Source organism: Tachypleus tridentatus, chromosome 2, assembly GCF_004210375.1.
Source record: "Tachypleus tridentatus isolate NWPU-2018 chromosome 2, ASM421037v1, whole genome shotgun sequence".
Taxonomy (NCBI): domain Eukaryota; kingdom Metazoa; phylum Arthropoda; class Merostomata; order Xiphosura; family Limulidae; genus Tachypleus; species Tachypleus tridentatus.
This window is the reverse complement of record NC_134826.1, coordinates 48,824,939-48,842,844: the sequence shown is the minus strand read 5'-3', so window position 1 is coordinate 48,842,844 and position 17,906 is coordinate 48,824,939. Positions and strand designations below refer to the sequence as shown.

Here is a 17,906-nt window from a genome sequence, read left to right as displayed (position 1 = left end):
AGAACTTTTATCGTATTCGTTAAGTTTTGCTTGTTAAAAATTCGCGTAGTCTATGATTTGCAACTGACAATAAGACGAAGGGCAGTTACCCTCCGTTAACTGAATTACTGTTTTTCTGATTAAATAGTTGGTAGTTGGATACCACCACTGTTCTTACAGCGTATCCACGCAACATCTTGAGGACGGTGAACTGCGAGTCTAATTGGTTGGTCGTTCAGAACGTAAATCTTCGTGTACGTAATTTCATGGTTTTAATAACGATACCTGAAAAATGTAAAATAAACAACAAGAAACAAGAAGAATCTCCATTCACCAATCCCCCACTCCTACAAAAAGTAATTGTATGAAGAATATACCTCGGGTTTTAGTACATACAAACTTATAGTACTATAACACCATTATAAAAGTAATATTAATAGATGGAGGTTTTGAAGATGATCTTTTCCCTGGATGTTTCTTTCTTTTTTTTTTTTTAATTTCGGGCAGAGCTACACGAGGGCTATCTGCGTTAGCCATCTATAATTAAGCAGGGTAAGACTAGATAGAATAAAGACAACTAGTCATCACAACCCACCGCCAACTCTTAGGCTACTCTTTTACCAACGGATAGTGGAATTCACCGTAACATTATAACGCCCCCAGGTTTGAAAGGGCAAGCATGTTTGGTATGACGGGGAATCGAACATGAAACTCTCAGATTATGAGTCGAGCGCCATAACAACGTGACGATACCTGCCTATGTAAATGAAAAGTACCACCCACCGCCAACTCTTGGTCTATTATTAATAAGATTTAATTGTTACTCTTATAACGCACCTATTTTGCGTTGGGAACGGCGGAACCTCAGCTCTGCAGTTAGACAACTGCAGTCTCTGGGTTTAACTCAGCCTTTTCCAGATAACACACTGCATTGATTCGGTTTCGACACTTTAGATTACATCACGAGTGAGAAGAGCACGAGAATAAGGAAAACATACTTAAACCGATTATAACAAAAAAGGTCATTGTAGCTATAGTATATATATCTCAAATTTTGTTTGTTGTTTGGTATTAAACACAAAGAGCTATCTGTGCTTTGTTCACTACAAGGAATCGAAACCCGGTTTCTAGCGGTATAACTCCGCATATTTAAAATCTTAAAAATATATATATAAAAATAAAAAGAGACGCACACGCATTTGCCTTTTTAAACATAATTCTAAATGAAACGCAATTTCATATTTTAAAATATTTGATTACTTTTGTTGTTATGCGAAAAGTTACACAATAGGATATCTGTAGTGTGCTCACCAGCAGTGTCGAACCCCGATTTTTAACGCTCTGAACACTCTAGGTCTGGCATGGCCAGACAGTTAAGGCATTCGACTCACAATCTGAGGGCCGCGGGTTCGATTCCCTGTTCCACCAAACATACTCACTCGCCCTTTGAACCGTCGTGGGCGTGGCGTTATAATATATCAGTCAATCTCACTATTCATTAGTAAAAGAGTAGCGGTGGGTGATGATGACTAGCTGCCTTTCCTCTAGTCTTACACTGCTAAATTAGGGACGGCTAGCGCAGATATCCCTCATGTAGCTAAATAAGCAACAACAACAAACATATAATCCCTATGACTTACAGCTGAAACACTGAAGATTGTTTTATAGCTATTGAATTAATCAAGAAACAAACAGGTCGATGCTATAAACAAAAAGCAGCGTGTTTTAAAGTTACAATATTTTTTTTGGCGAGGCTTAAATTGCAGCTGTTTGTGTTCTTTTCGACAAACACAACGAGCATCTAAGCATATACTACTTACACTGTTTTTAAGACAACAGCAGTAATTCACACAATACACTTTGTAGATGCATACACCTTTCTTTATAACTACTTTTGTGAAGGGTGATAATATCTGTTAATTATTGCTCGGTTAAACAAAAACATAAATATTAATTATTTATATAGAGGAAAACAGTACCGGTGGTTCCGCCACAAGACCACTTCCGGTATTTGAAAATATATGAGAAAATTGCGATATACTATGAAAATAGGGCAACACTAAACCCGCATTGCACATTATTAACTTAGAAGTAAGCTGACAATGGCGCCACTATATAACAATCTGAATTTTAAGTTTCAGTGAATGCTTTGTTGTTACAAGTTTAGATTAGCAATTTGTAATACATATAAAAACATTTTTAGAATTTATTATATTCTATTTATATACATGTTTACTTACTTCATCAGTCAACTCTTGGGCTACTGTTTTACCAACGAATAGTGGGATTGGTCGTGACATTATAACGCCCCCACGGCTGAAAGGGCGAGCATGTTTGGTGTGACGGGGATTTGAACCTGCGACCCTCATGTTACAAGTCGAGTGTCTTAGCTACCTGGCCATGCGATAGATTAGAGGAAAGACAGCTATCAACACTATCCACTGCCAGCTCTTGGGTTTATATTAGCAATCGAATTTGTAACGCCTCCAGAGCTGAAAGGGCGAGCATGTTCAATGACAGGGATTCGAATCCGCGAACCTCAAATTTAGAATCGAGTGATTTAACCAATAGGTCGGTCATGCTAGGCCTCCTACGAATGTTATTTCAATTAATAAATAACAATCATAATATAAATAAAACATTGTTTATTTCACTACAAACAAAATATAACTTTCGGACTACATTTTTGGTTGTTTTCCATTGAAACATGAATTTAGTAATAGACAAACATCACGCTCTGCATTTTGGGACCACAGGCGTGTAACTGATTTTTAATTTTGCGCAAAGCTACACGAGGACTATCTGTGCCAGCCGTCCATAATTTATCAGTATTAGACCAGGGAGAAAGCAGCTAGTCATCATCACCCACCGCCAACTCTTGGAGTACTTATTCACCAATGAATAATGAGATTGACTGTCACATTATAATTTTCCCACGGTCGTGGAAAGAGCGAGCATGTTTGGTGGGACGGGGATTCGAACCGGCAACCCTTAGAGTGCAAGTTTAGCGCCCTAACTACCTGACAGGGATGCGTTACAACAGTAGCAGTAAAACTCAAAGTCCACTATTTGATTAGAATATTACATCAGTTGGCAAAGAGTGTTTCAATTTTTAATAAGGGCTGAGACTATGAGGGCGAAGGTGGGCTGTATGGTATCGTAATGAAACCTAAAAAACGTTTCACAACCATATTATCAGTTGAATACTCTCCATAATTAACTGTCATTACTATCTCGCTTTGTTGTCAGAAAGCAATTGGAAAACAAAAGGAACAGCAAAGACGTCAAAATTATATCATAAAACTACATTTTCAGCCAACTAAATAGAGTCTTTTTTCAAAGTAAGACATTTTCAACAGTAAATCTAATTTTTAAAAACGACTAAATTTTCTGTTGCTAGAAAACAATTGTGTGTTTAAGAAAATCGCTAAGCTTCAAATAATATTACAAAACTACATTTTCAACCAGCGATATGGAATTTCTTTCTAAGTGGAACATTTAAAAAAATTAAAGCTAATTAAAAAAAATCCACTAAATTAGCAACACTGAATGTACTAATTGACCTACAGCGATATGACGTAGTACAAGTAGTTCATTTTTACTCAAAATTTGAACTCAACAATCTCATAGGCGAGTATTTGGTCTGGTTTGTTTCGAATTTCGCAAAAAGCTGCACGAGAGCTATCTGTGCTAGCCGTCTCTAGTTTAGCAGTGTAACACTAGAGGGAAGGCAGCTAGTCATCACCACCCACCGACAACTCTTGGACTACTTTTTTACTAACGAATAGTGGAATTGACGGTAACATTATAACGCCTCCACAGTTGAAAGGGAGAGCGTGTTTGGTGCGACGGGGACTCGAACCCGTGACCCTCGGATTACGAGTCGAGTATCTTAAACACCTGGCCATGCCGGGCCCATAGGCGAGTGAAAGCTCCAAGACCTCCTAGATTGTTACATTTATAAAATATTCTATTTCAAATTTTACGAATATCACAAACCTGCTTAAATTCTCTGTATATGTGTTTGGTTTTGAATTTCGCGCAAAGCTACAGGAGGGCTATCTGCGCTGAAATTCTCCGTGTTTCTGTGATAATATAGAATAATCTCTTATATGCTGCTCGCCAAAATCTTAAGGCCAATGAACATAAAGAAAAATATGCATTTTGCGTTGTTAGACTCAACCACTGATTTGAGTAAAGCTTCGGAAGATGAAAATAAGAAATGGAAAATAAAAATAAACTTTTTTAGCATTTACTAGGGAAAATATGAACACTATGAAATTAGCCTAAATACTAGCTGGTCAAAAGTTTAAGACCATACCGAAACGAAGCTTTAATCGGTAAACACGTAACGAAATTTAGTCATTTGTGTTCAAGCATCAGCATTGTCAACATCTCCCACTGACATCTCCTGTGTTACATTGAGTAAAAACATGGCAAAGGCTAAAAAATTGACAGTTTGAACGTGGCAGAATTGTTGAGCTGCAAAAGCAAGATTTCTCTCAGTGTGCCATCGCTGGTGAGATTGGGCGAAGTAAAACCGCTGTTACAAATTTCTTAAAAGACCCTGAGGGATATGGAACGAGAATTTCAAGTGGTCGGCAAGACACCAACCGATCGTCGAACCAGATTAAGGCCCTTACGGACGCAGAATGCAACTTAAGAACAATAACACGGCATCTACGAAAGAAAGGCTTTAAAAACCGTAAACGTCTTCAAAAACCACGCCTCCTTTCACACTACGAAACAGCTCGATTAAACTTTGTTGAGAAGCACCAAACATAGGACGTAGAAAGGTGGAAGAAGGTTTTGTTCTCTGATTAGAAAAAAATTAACCTGGATGGTCCAAATGGCTTCCAACGTTACTGGCACAATAAGGATATCCCACCGGAGACATTTTCTACACGACAGAGTGGAGGAGGTTCTATCATGATCGGGGGTGCTTTCTCCTTTCATGGAACAATGGAGCTAGAGGTTATACAGGGGCGTCAATCAGCAGCTGGCTACATTGGCATGTTGGAGAGAACATCCTTATTGACTGAAGGCCCTCGCTTGTGTGGAAATGACTGGATATTTCAGCAGAACAACGCTGCAATCCACAATGCTCGCAGAACAAAGGACTTTTTCATGGCGAATAACGTGATTCTTTTGGATCATCCAGCGTGTTCGCCCGAACTGAATCCCATTGAAAATGTTTCGGGGTGGATGGCAACTGAAGTCTATAGAAATAGACGTCAATACCAAACAGTGCATGATCTTCGTGAAACCATCTTCACCACTTGGAATAATATTACAGCCAGCCTTCTGCAAACACTTACATCGACCATGCCAAAGCGAATGTTTGGAGTTATTCGCAATGACGGCCGTGCAACTCACTACCGAGACCTCTTGTTGGGCATTTTCTATCCTGTTTAGGACTTCTTTTTTGTATGGTCTTAAACTTTTGACCAGCTAGTATTTAGGCTAATTTCATAGTGTTCACATTTTCCCTATTAAATGCTGAAAAAGTTTTTTATTTTCCCTTTTCTTATTTTCATCTTTCGAAGCTCTACTCAAATAAGTGGTTGAGTTTAACCACGCAAATTTTTTTCTTTATGTTCATTGCATTTAAGATTTTCGCCAGCGGTGTATAGAGCAGTAAGACATCTCGTATTAAGTGGTGAAATTTGTAAATCCATGTATAGAACAGTAAGCCTCTCGGTGTGGATTCCTGTACGTGGTGTGTGGAGATCCCATAAAAGGTTCCGTTCCTTCAGTTTACCTCCTCTGGGATCTGAACACCCACCCACGTGTTTGCCGTGCGTGGTGACTCGTGATGGGGAGGATCCTGGTGGTTGATGGGTCTAACCCTAACACACCACTTTGGCCTTGAATTCCTATAGACTGGCAGCCTTAGATGTTTCCAGTGTCAGTGGTACAGTCACTTAAAGACGTTATATCGTGGTTCATTAACATGTGCTCGTTGCGGTGGCAAGGACCATGATACTTATGAGTGTGAAACAGACCCTCATTGTGTCAACTGCAATGGCTCTCACCCATTCTACTTTCGTTCTTGTCATAAATGGGTGGAAGTAAAAGTCGTACAGTGTTTGAAAACGATTCATAATATTACATATGCTGAGGCTCGAAAGTTGCTGTCCACCACTTCATCTTGGACGTTTGCTGCTACTCTTCGTTCCACTACTACAGTGAAAGTGTAGGACAAAGGCTTTGTTTGTTTGTTTGGAATTTCGCACAAAGCTACTCGAGGGCTATCTGTGCTAGCCGTCCCTAACTTAGCAATGTAAGACTAGAGGGAAGGCAGCTAGTCATCACCACCCACCGTCAACTCTTGGGCTACTCTTTTACCAACGAATAGTGGGATTTACCGTCACAATATACACCCCCACGGCTGGGAGGGCGAGCATGTTTAGCGCGACGCGGGCGCGAACCCACGACCTTCGGATTACGAGTCGCACGCCTCACGCGCTTGGCCATGCCAGGCCTAGGACAAAGGCAGCTAGAAGTAAATCAATTTATTGACTTTCATGATCAGTTTTATGAAGAAGCTGCACACATTCAAAAATAAATATAAAAGCTAAAGTGGAATTTCTCGTGATTTAACATCCTTTTTTCTTCTCTGTTATATTCAGGTACAGTGATACCCAACAAAAATTCTAAAACACTTGCAACATAAAGGTCCAGATGGTTGTGACGGTCAAGAGGAGAATCAAACGTTAAAATCAGGTCAGAACCAAGAAAAGGTTCTAGAACTATTTCTACTTAGGTAAAATCCGAGTTCAGTATTTCAAACATTCTCATGTTATATACCGCAACCAGTAGTTCATATACAATTTCAAGACATCCCAAGTTAGCTTTCGATATTTGGTCAACACCGGTGCAATTAACTACATGCAAATTTATAAAAGTGCTACTTCTTTTAAAAACTTGTGCAGCAATACCATTTTCTTTTACTGCAAATTTGTTTAAGATATTGGACATCATATAGGTTAAAAAAAAAAAAAAACTTGGACTCTGATTACCACTTATCTGTTCTATACACCTACCAGTTATTGTACTGGTGCGTATTTTACCTTTAATCATACTAAATTATCAGTAGCTGCACATTTTGAAAACGTAGTTCATGATTTTGTAATAGAGATGGTTTAACACAGTAATTGTTAAAACTTTTTTCATTAACAACACATGTAATGGAAACTAGATGCTAGTTTTTGTACCGAACTGTGATTATATACATTTGATGCTAGTTAATTGTAATAATGAACCACGAATATTATGTACACAATAGTCCTACGAAACTTATTAAATAGCAATGTAAAATTTTTAAGTTGATATTTTCATCTACTGTTTGAATATTCTGTCCCCTGGGTTGAGATTAGTTCTAAGAGAAAAAGAAAACTTTTGTTCGTGAAAATGTTTCTAAATTCATTAATTTTATGTTTAATGTTATTAGAAGTTTGTAGCTGAAATTATTTTTGTTAAATTGGCTCACAGTGTTATAACCTGAAGATAACCTAACTATATTTTAAAACCCAAATCAGTAGTCTTGAGATACGTTTTCACTTCAGTGGATTTCTCGTCATCACGAATTGTTGTCAAGCTTCTTTCAAGATCAAATACTCCTTTTTAACAGTTATAAGTAATTACATGGCAGGATTATCATTGGAACCAAGTTTACTTAGCAGTAAAAGATATTTACCATTTACAATTAGCTTTACTCTGCATGAGGATAGACATATTCTTAAGATGAATATTATCTTGCATTCGGTTGATATCATTCTTACATTTGTTGATAATGATAAATTCATCAGTGCTGAGCTGGTACCCATAACAGGTATCGGCATTTTTTTTTTATCATACATACTATAGGCATTGTAAACACGATCTGGATCACTTAAGATCTGCAGTGATCTATATAAGAGACAAGAAGCTCACTAAGACACACATCTTAATTTCATTTTTGGAAATCAGCATGAGTAATTTTACACAGTCAATAGGTCATAGACACAGAACAATAACTGGAGATTTGTTATAAGACAGACAATTCTGAGGGTGAAACTAAAATAATAATGCAGAAAATGGCATTCACCGGAACTCAACACAACAGGTTTGAGAATTACCACAGTGTTGTAGGTCTTACTATTACAATGGTGCAATTCCACATCTACAAACTCACTTTACTGAGAATTAGGCGTAGTTTGTTTTTTGTTTTTTTAACAGTTTCAAACAGAAAAGTTTACCAGATGCTACATTTGTACTTTTATAAAAATAATTTACACTGGTCATAAATAAAAAAAAACAAAAACCATTATCAACACATTTTTACTGGACACAGGAATATAGGTAGATGTGTAGTTGACCCTTAAATGACAGCCATCATCAATTGATAGTGTTACCTGCAATATTTCTGCTGTTTAAGGGTTAAAACTTTGTTTCAAATGCTACTGAATCAGTCATATAGATATCTGATCCATGCAAAACCTCTGGAACTACAGTGGATGCCTCTTTTATTGCCCAATCATCATTTTGAATAGCATAATAAAAAGAATTTCTTTACTGTATTTTTGAAGATTTTAGTTCATTTTACAATGAAATTTTAGTTTTCCAAAACGAACTTCATACACGAAGAACAGTCCTTTTGGACACAGTAAGATGAAGATGAAAACCCTGAAGAAGACATTGGGTTTGAAGATGAAGTACATGGGAACTTAAGCATTTGTCAGTTTTTAACAATACATTTAAATATTCCCACAAGAGGAAGTTATTAATATTCACTATGAAGTTTTGTCATATCACCACTACCAATTCTGTACATCTACTTCTGTATCTTCTCAAATAAGGTAATATCTTTTTTTTTTTTTTTTTTTGTGCATGAAACAATGCTGTTGTAAAATCACTGGGTAATTCTGGGTGATCCATGAAACAGTTAAATGTAATGCATGTGCTTAGCTCTTTCATATCAGGTTAGTTTTTTTGGTGATAAGTTGAAAGAACTATTGTGAAAATGTGCAACCATGGTGAACTGTGATCAATGGTCTTTAGAGGGTGTATGTAACACCCACCCTGATCAGAACAACAAACACCATAAATTACAGACAGAAAATCCATAAACATCCCAAATGACAAACAGATGAAACTGTCAATAGTGGATACCAGTAAATTACAACTCGAAGATGTTGAAAATAATAAATCACATGAAGAAAGCAAAGATATTGTGTTTATCACTTTAGGTGGTAGTGACAGGTTTGATGTAAATATGGAGTCAAACTTTGAAACTAAGCCACATGAAAACTTGACAGATGTGAGGATTAAGCTGAAGTTACTGGCAGAATATTAAAGCATCAGAACATCCTATGATAAAAGTAAAATTCTGTTTTGATGTTAATACAATCCCCTTAAAAGATGTCAGCCAAACAATAGCCTGTTGAATGCTATTTGTCAACAATGGTTCAACATCATACCACGTTTTTTCAACTAAAAAAAGGACAAATGCATTTCTAAAGTTAATCTTTTACTAACTTTTTGTGTATAATCAAACTGATTTTTTGTGTCATAATCACTATCTACTGTGTCAAAAAATGTAGGATTTGTTACAGTTGTATTTAATCAGGTATACAGTCTCAACAGTTTCCAAAAGACTAATACCATATGCAAAATATTTGCACATTTCCAAAGCATCTTTGATACATTTGTTCTGCAGATTTCCAAATAAAAATCCATATATGTCAGCAACTGCTGCAAGGTTAACAAAGATGCTTTTATCATCCACTGAAACACAACTGTGAAAATCACTATGTATTTTATTCATATCTATCACCTTGTATGACTTCAACCCATTCACTCTCCCAGTTTCTTCACATCTTTCCAACTTTCTTCAAGGTGTCTTCAGTGTTAAATGAACCAAACAACGTAAGGGATTGTGAACACATCCTAACCATCTTTTTGAGCTATTAGACCACCAAATAAGTTTGTTATGAGTTCCCATTAATGACTCTTCATGTTATGGTAACAGGTCATGGCACAACCAAACAGCCTACAGAGCTCCTATCCATTTCTTAGTCTTTATCAAGTACAACACTAATTAAACATTATATGCAAATGCACTCACAAAAATACCATTTAGCACAAAAGTAACTTCATCAAACGTTGTCTTTACAACAACAAAAGTGTTTCCAAAATATATAAAACACAGATGTCCTATCTCCAATAGCCAGCACTAGGACAAAAAGCTTATTATTATCCTAAATATGCCAAAGATAATTCTCTGGTGTTGTACTGCCAAAGAGATAAGTTGTCCTTTCACTGATACACGGACAAATGAATTGAACACCTTGCAAGATGTGCTCCAATGATAAGTGTATGAAAAAAAAAATCTAATGTACAATCATTACAATTTTAATCTTTTGGGTCATAAAAGATATAATATATAGTTTTAAAAATAGAAATAAATATCTACAATACTACTAAAAAAAAGTAATAAAACATGCTTGAAGAATATTTAAATTACACAATTCCTCTGCTTTGTAATAACAAGAAGAGTAAACCATTTAACACAACTTTGAAAAAGTTATCCATTGATGAAATAATTATACAAGTCATTTAAAATATTATTAACAGCTTCTGATAAAAGCAAGCTATCTACTTGTATCAGAATTGAAATTAAAATTGAACAACATATCCAGTAATAATGTAGCTAATGAATTGCTCTCCTCTGTTTAGTAGCATAGAGTAATAACACTAAAAATTGTTTATATTACAATAATTAGAATGCATACTTCATCAATATAATAACTTTGTCGGTGTTATTAATAATATTACTTTTGGTGGTAATGCAATATGTTAATGTTCCAATTTGCAAGGGTCAGTGTTATAAACTTGTTATTAATTTCTATACACTTTTTGTTACACTTACTCTAACTTCCTTTAAGTTTTAATGTAACACACACTTGCTACATCTCTTTCAGTTTCATGGCTTATGATTTATAACAATGTTTAGGCACAACAAAGGACTTGCTGGTTCATCTTGGCTGTCCCATCCTCAAGTCAAACTGAAACTATTAAATACATAAATTTAAAAAATTAAAGTCAGCCCATATCATTCAAATATATCTATCAAGCTTTCTTTAAAACTCAAACAAGTTTACTGTCTGCAACATCTAAAGGGAATCCATTCCACAGACCAACTGCCCTATTTGAAAAATAAAATTGTCTTAGCTGAAGACAACTTCTACCTTGCTTAAGTATAAATGTGTCCCTTAGTTCTATAATTTTTCCTGTTAAATGTGCAAAATGTTGATGCATCTACATTATGTATTCCTTTTATAATCTTAAACTCCTCAATCAGATTTCCTCTAACTCGTCTTTAAAAAAAAAAAAATTAAGATGTTAAAATCTCCTCTCGTGACAGTTCTTCTATCCCATGTATCATTCGAGTAACTTGGCTCTGAACCCTTTCCAACAATTCAATGTGTTTCCTAAGGTAAGGAGCCCAAGACTGAACACTATATTTCAAATGTTGCCTAACCAGTTACCTGTATAATTAAATAACAATCTCTTTAGGTTAGTATTCAATATTTCAGTAGATACAACTTAAAATTCTATTTGCCCTACCACAAGCAAAAGCACATTGCTTGGATGGCATTAGAGACTGATCAAACATGACACCAAGATCCTTTTTTTGTGACACTGTTAAGGTTATTCCCATCCAAATTATACTTAGAATTCAAATTATGACAACTTACATGCAGTATCTTGTATTTTAAGAATTAAAACCATCTATCATTTATTTACTAAACTTAGTAAATGATCTACATCCTTTTGTAAATCAGCATTATCTTTTTCACATTAGGCAATACCCAAAATTTTTAGTATCATCAACCAATTTAAGTAATTTACTGCCTATTCCATCAACTAAGACTGAGTCATGAAGTACACCACTTGTGATACTGATTCAACATGATTGAACTTCATCTATAACAATCTTCTGCTTTCTTTCATCAAGCAACTCTTCTATCCAATTAATTAACTCATTTCCCACACCTACAGAGATAAGTTTTTCTACAAACTTTATGTGGCACTTTGTTAGATGTTTTCTAAAAACCCACATCTTTCTCCTGTCTACATGTGCAGCAACATTATTAAAACATGTCAAAAGACTTTTAATGTAAGATTTCCCCTAAGTGAAACCATGTTAACTATTTGATAAAATCAAACTTTGTTATATGACTTTGCAAAGCATCTTTTATTAGATTTTCTAAAACTTTTCACACAACTGATGCAAGATTAATAGGCCTATAATTAATGGTATGACTTCTATTACCTTCCTTGAAATAGGAGTGACATTAGTTAATTTCTGATCTGTTGGTGCTTGTCCACTGTTCAAGGATATACAAAAAATTGTGGCAACTGGCTCACATATCCAGTCCTAATCACTGACATCCTTTAAAACCCTCAGTGAAATATTATCTAGCCCAGGAACCTCATCATTCTTTAAACTTTCCAGTTTTAACAAGCTCAGAATTTATGCAGTTGTCTTATTCAACTTTGTTTTCATTTGTCAATTTCTCAGAATGAGGAACACTGCTTAAGATATCATTAGTAAAAACTGAAGAAAAAGCAAAATTTAATAACTTAACCATTTCATAATCATCAGATACAAGCTTAACTTCATCATTCCTCAATGGTGTCCTGTTCCTCATCCTAACATTTTGTTTAGACCCTAATGTACTTTAAGAATCCTTACAGTTAATTTATGTTTTCATCCTTCTTTTTTTTTACATAAAACTTTCAGATGTCCAATTTCCTGTTTGACCAACTTTCTTGACTTCATAATTTTCTGTAACACCAGTCAATTTAAATTTCTTAAAATATTTAATACTTTTCTTTAATTTTATCTGCTATACCCTTTGTTAGTCAACCTGGATTTTTAAATGTAGCTAACCTACTGCTCCTGTAAAGAATATAAAATTTTCCACATTTGCTCAGTGTCTCCAAATAACTCACTGCCCAATTCACAACAGATAATTCTTATTGCATGATTTCAAAATTTGGAATCCAAATATTCCTTGTTTCCATATGTAGTAAAACATCAAATATAATACAGCAAAGATTACTTGCTCCTAGGTGTTCCATGAGTTTCACCTTATCAGCCATTTCTACATTAAAAGTTAACAATAAATATATAATAGTGCTAATTCTAGCAGGATCCTTGACCTTTAGTAAAGAAATCCATCCTGAACAGTTTCCAGAAATCTCTCACTTCATGGTTTGACTCTAGCATTTCCTAATCAGTATGTTTGAAATTAAAATCACCCAAAATTGACATCACTAACAGCTGAAATTTTAATATTTTAAAGTTTCTCATTAATTTCATCAGTTCCATCTGGTGGTTTGTAACAAATTTCTACTAAAAGCTTTTCTCTTTGATATCCACAAACACAAATGGATTCAGTCTCCTTGCTATTATTCTTAATATTCCCAACTTCAACAGGATGCAACTCACACCTTATGTATATATTGTATTCCTACTAGTATTCTAAAGTAATTATTTCTTACACTTCTAGCATTACAACAATAACAATTAAGCCTATTTTTATAATTACTTATATACTGATTTCCTATACTAAACTTTCCTCTAATCTCATTTACTTTATCTTTGCCCTCACCACTAACTAGTCCTGGTTTAAAACTTCCCTTACAGCTGAGGTAATAGCCCTTGAAAACATGGCACACCCTTTTCTACTAAAATGTAGACCATACTCTCCAAAGAATTCCCTCCTCCCTCTGAACTGATTCCACAAGTCCAACCAGACCACTTGTTCATCCTTAGATATTAATTTTAATCTTGCATTTAGCCACAGTGACATACTCAAAATTTCATCTCCACAATTAATTCTTGGCATTATCCGTGACACAATTAATTTACAGCCTTTATCTTTCAATGCTTTTATCAAACCTCTTGTGCTCATTAATTAACTCTTCTGACTTACTCTTCTCTATGTGCAAAACAAAAACTGTATCACTGCCAGTCCTCTTCATTACATCTCCTGCTCTGTCAGTTAGGCCTTCCACCTGCACCCCAGGGTAGCATAATCTAGTTCTTTTCTCCATATTTACATCCCGTATCAAGGAATCATGTATAATTATAATCTCTAAGTTCATAATCCATATCCTTCTGTATTTCTTTTGCTTTCTTCTTCTCCAATAGTTCCTCAACTACATAAGCCAAGGGGTAAAACCCATTGCTCAATAGAATAGTCTTTACAATTAAGTTTACAACTTTTAACCCTAATACGACTCTAATTTCCTGAATGTTATTGTTAATTTTAGTTCACTTATTCCTTACATGTAGAAGCTTAAAGTCCTCTTGAAATCATGCTGTCATTTATTACAGTATACATTTCTCTTTATCTATTTCCTCAACTTTAGTTAGGATAGTCTCCAATGTTTCCTCCAACCTGCAAGCTATATATAAATTAAGCATACCCACTACTAGCTTCCTTAAAAGTGCATAGTAGTCCAAAGCTACCAAATAAAACCCATTCATTATACCTATCACACCTAACTGAGAACACTTAACTCCTGAACTAGTCTTAATCATTAATATAGATTTTGTCACACACTTCACTTACTTGTTTTGAGCACTTTTTCATTATCTCATCAGTCTTTACTATTGTATTATTTGTATAATTAAAATAAACATTTAATACTATGACTAAATACCACTAGCATGTTGTTAACACTGTTGAGCCCAAGTTTGACAATTAACTAGTTTTAAGGCTGTATTTACTAAATAAACCAATTCATTTAATTTGTTTTAGAATCTCACTGCAAGTTTAATTATAACTAAGTCTAATATAATGCTATACTATATGTTAAACTACTAAAGCCAAAGTTAAAAAGCTTATGCCTCCTATTTCAGTCCCAAGTATTAGTAAATCTAGTAAGTTTTTGTTATTCAATTATAATTTCTAAATATTAAAATAATAAAGCCAAATAACATTTAAAAAAATCCACCATAAGTTATAATGTGTTTTCTTTTGAAATATCTTGGAATAAATACCACAATAATTTAAATAATTAGGCTTGTGCTTCTTTCATGTAGTAAAATAACACTAATAGTAACCTACAACTGACATATTTACTTCTTTCCTCTCACTTACCTGTATAATCCTACAATGCAGCTGAGACTCACACTAGAAATGCTAAAATCATAAAAACCTAAAAATGCAGAAACATGTTTGTGTCTTTTCTTATAACAAAGGCACATCAATCTATATGTTTTGTCCACCAAGAAGAATCAAACCTCTGATTCTAGCATTGTAAATCCAAGGACGTACTGCTGATCCAGTGAGGAACAATAACAACCTAAGTGTAAGCAATATTCTTTCTTACCTCTATCCTTAAGCACACAAAACCATAGCAATACTAAAAATAATAATGTAAGTATAATAATTATATCTGCAACTGCATCTTTGTTATTAATTTCTTAATTAATCTCACATAAAAAAATCAAAACTAACCCAACAAACCTTTCTTTGGTTGATGTTCAGCACAGAACTACATAGTGACATTACTGGATATCTGTATATGGTTTTAGTATTTAAAATCTTTAAAAAGAAAAGTATAGTTTAACTGTAGTGACAATGAAATTTAAAATTTGATGAAATGCAACACAGATCTGACTCTTGGATAAAAAATTTTGCTGTATACATATAAATATATATATTATGGGAACAAACTTACATGTAGTGATTCAGGAAAGAAGAACCAAACACTAGTATGCCCTGAGGGTTTAATATAGAGAAAAACTCATGGTTCTGAAGAATAAAAATATCATTGAGATCATCAACCCAACAAACCAAAGAATTCAAATCAAGTCTAGATGGGATATTACACAATGTGAAGCTATGTAAGTAGTACTTCCACATCATGCATATAAGAAATAGTCACCTTTGATGCAATGTATAGGAAATCTGATGTTAAATTCTCATGTAAGAGCATCTTACTACCTAACTTATAAGGAGTGTATAACTGGAGCTGTGGTTTTGATCTTACAGTAGTGAGAATTAGAGCCAAGTACTGCAGACTTTGGGTCCTCAATGTTCTATAAGTGTGGACTAGAAGAAGATGAATGAAGTTACACAAAATGTCACTTACCCAATACCAAGGATTTACTAATACTTTGGCTTCTCTAACATAATTAATATGTTTTTCAAAATTAAATGTTAAGAGCAGATATTGGTAAATACAGGTCAATGAAACAAGTTGAGAGAAAATAGTCTTTACTGCAGGGAACGAAAAGTTGCAGTTTGTTGTACTATCATTTGGATTATGTAATTCACCTACTCCATCTCAATGACTAATGGGGCATGCACTCTCTCTCAATTACTCTCGAACGTTGTACTAGTTCACTTGGATTACATAACTGCATAAGGAAGAACTTTGATAAAGCTTATGATGGACTAAGGAAAGTCCTAGAAAGAAAACATTAAGCTGATTTATTCTGTCAACAGATGAGTTTCCCAAAACATATAGTCAGCATAGAAGGAGAGTCCACAGATCTATCTAGGATTGACTCTGTCTAGAATTAATCAACATCAAAGAACCTGCATGAAGTAAGACGATTTCTTGAATTATTATTTTTGATTTGTAAAATCATTTTCTGGTGTAACTGAACTGATCATCTGCACAAATTATTCAAAAAGAAAATATGTTTTGTAAGACTGTTCATTGTAAACAAACATTCAACAAGCTGAAAACAAAAAAGAATTAACCATTTCTGTTGTGTTAGCACACTCAACTCCTGAAAATATACTCATTCAACAATACCACTGATTTTGTAGTGGAATCAGTATTATTACAAGTACGACATGGAAAGGAACAAGCGACTACTTACTACATGAAACTGAATCCTGCAGAAAGGAAGCATCATACAGTTCCAAAGGTGTGTTTCTTTGTAGTTAAGAACAAAGCTACACAAGGAGTTGTCTGTGCTCTGTAAGTTGCACATATTCAAACCCTGTTTCTATAAGTTCAGCATAAGTTAGTAAGAGTTGTTTGACCCTTGCATCAATTTCCTTGTTAGCTTTATGAACAAAAGTTTATACTAAACATATCATAGTTTGAAGCAATTGAAGAATTACTGAAGGCCAAATATAAAGATGTATTGAGTAACTTTAGAAGTACAACTTTTACGTTATGTATGGAAACGTTGGCACATTACCCCAAAAACTGTATCTTAAAGACAAGTTTAAACAGTTCAGAAAAAAAAAACAATATAGCAAAAAAGATGAACTTAGAGTAGAACAGACTGTAAACCAAGAAGTGACAACCACAAGTAACGACAAAGCCACAAGCTTCCAATAACTTGATTCCTGTCAAAAAGAACATTGGTTGAGTATTACGTATCTGTAGAAAACTGATATAAATCCTGTGAAAACAATTGTGGACAAAAATATCTATAAAAGAAACATGAAAAACTACAGTAGTTTTTATGTTGTAGCATCATTTAAGAGAGTTGCTACTGACATGCTTGTTCCTTTGTCATACAGTATGTTAGAAATAGATACATAATGGTTCTGATTATTTCACCAACCAAATGGCTAGAAGCAGTAGAAACTATCAAAGAACTTTGTCAATAAACTTATTTCAAAATTTGGGGTGCCTATGGAACTTCAATCAGACCAAATATGAAATTTTGAATTAGCCTTGTTTCCAGAAACATGTATGGTGTTTGGAACATAAAACAACCAAGACAACAGTTCTTTAAATATCTTGTGAGATAAACATAATAAAATGTGAAATTAAGATCTATTGCTACTTAGGAGTTATTAAACAGCAGTACATAAACCTATAGACAACACACCATCACCACTAATGTACTACTGAACATTTTGTATTTGCATCCAGAAGACAGTTACACAGTA

The 17,906-nt window shown here is 34.5% G+C and overlaps 1 protein-coding gene across 1 annotated transcript in view; it reads right to left on the bottom strand.

Moving 5' to 3' along the window:
* Positions 1-10,476: 10,476 nt before the first annotated feature.
* Positions 10,477-17,906, bottom strand: part of LOC143243155 (uncharacterized) — a 67,904-nt gene continuing 60,474 nt past the window's right edge. The window contains exon 10 of the transcript XR_013024118.1: positions 10,477-11,033. The gene's annotated coding sequence lies outside the window, so the exon portion shown is untranslated. The remainder of the gene's footprint in view (positions 11,034-17,906) is intronic.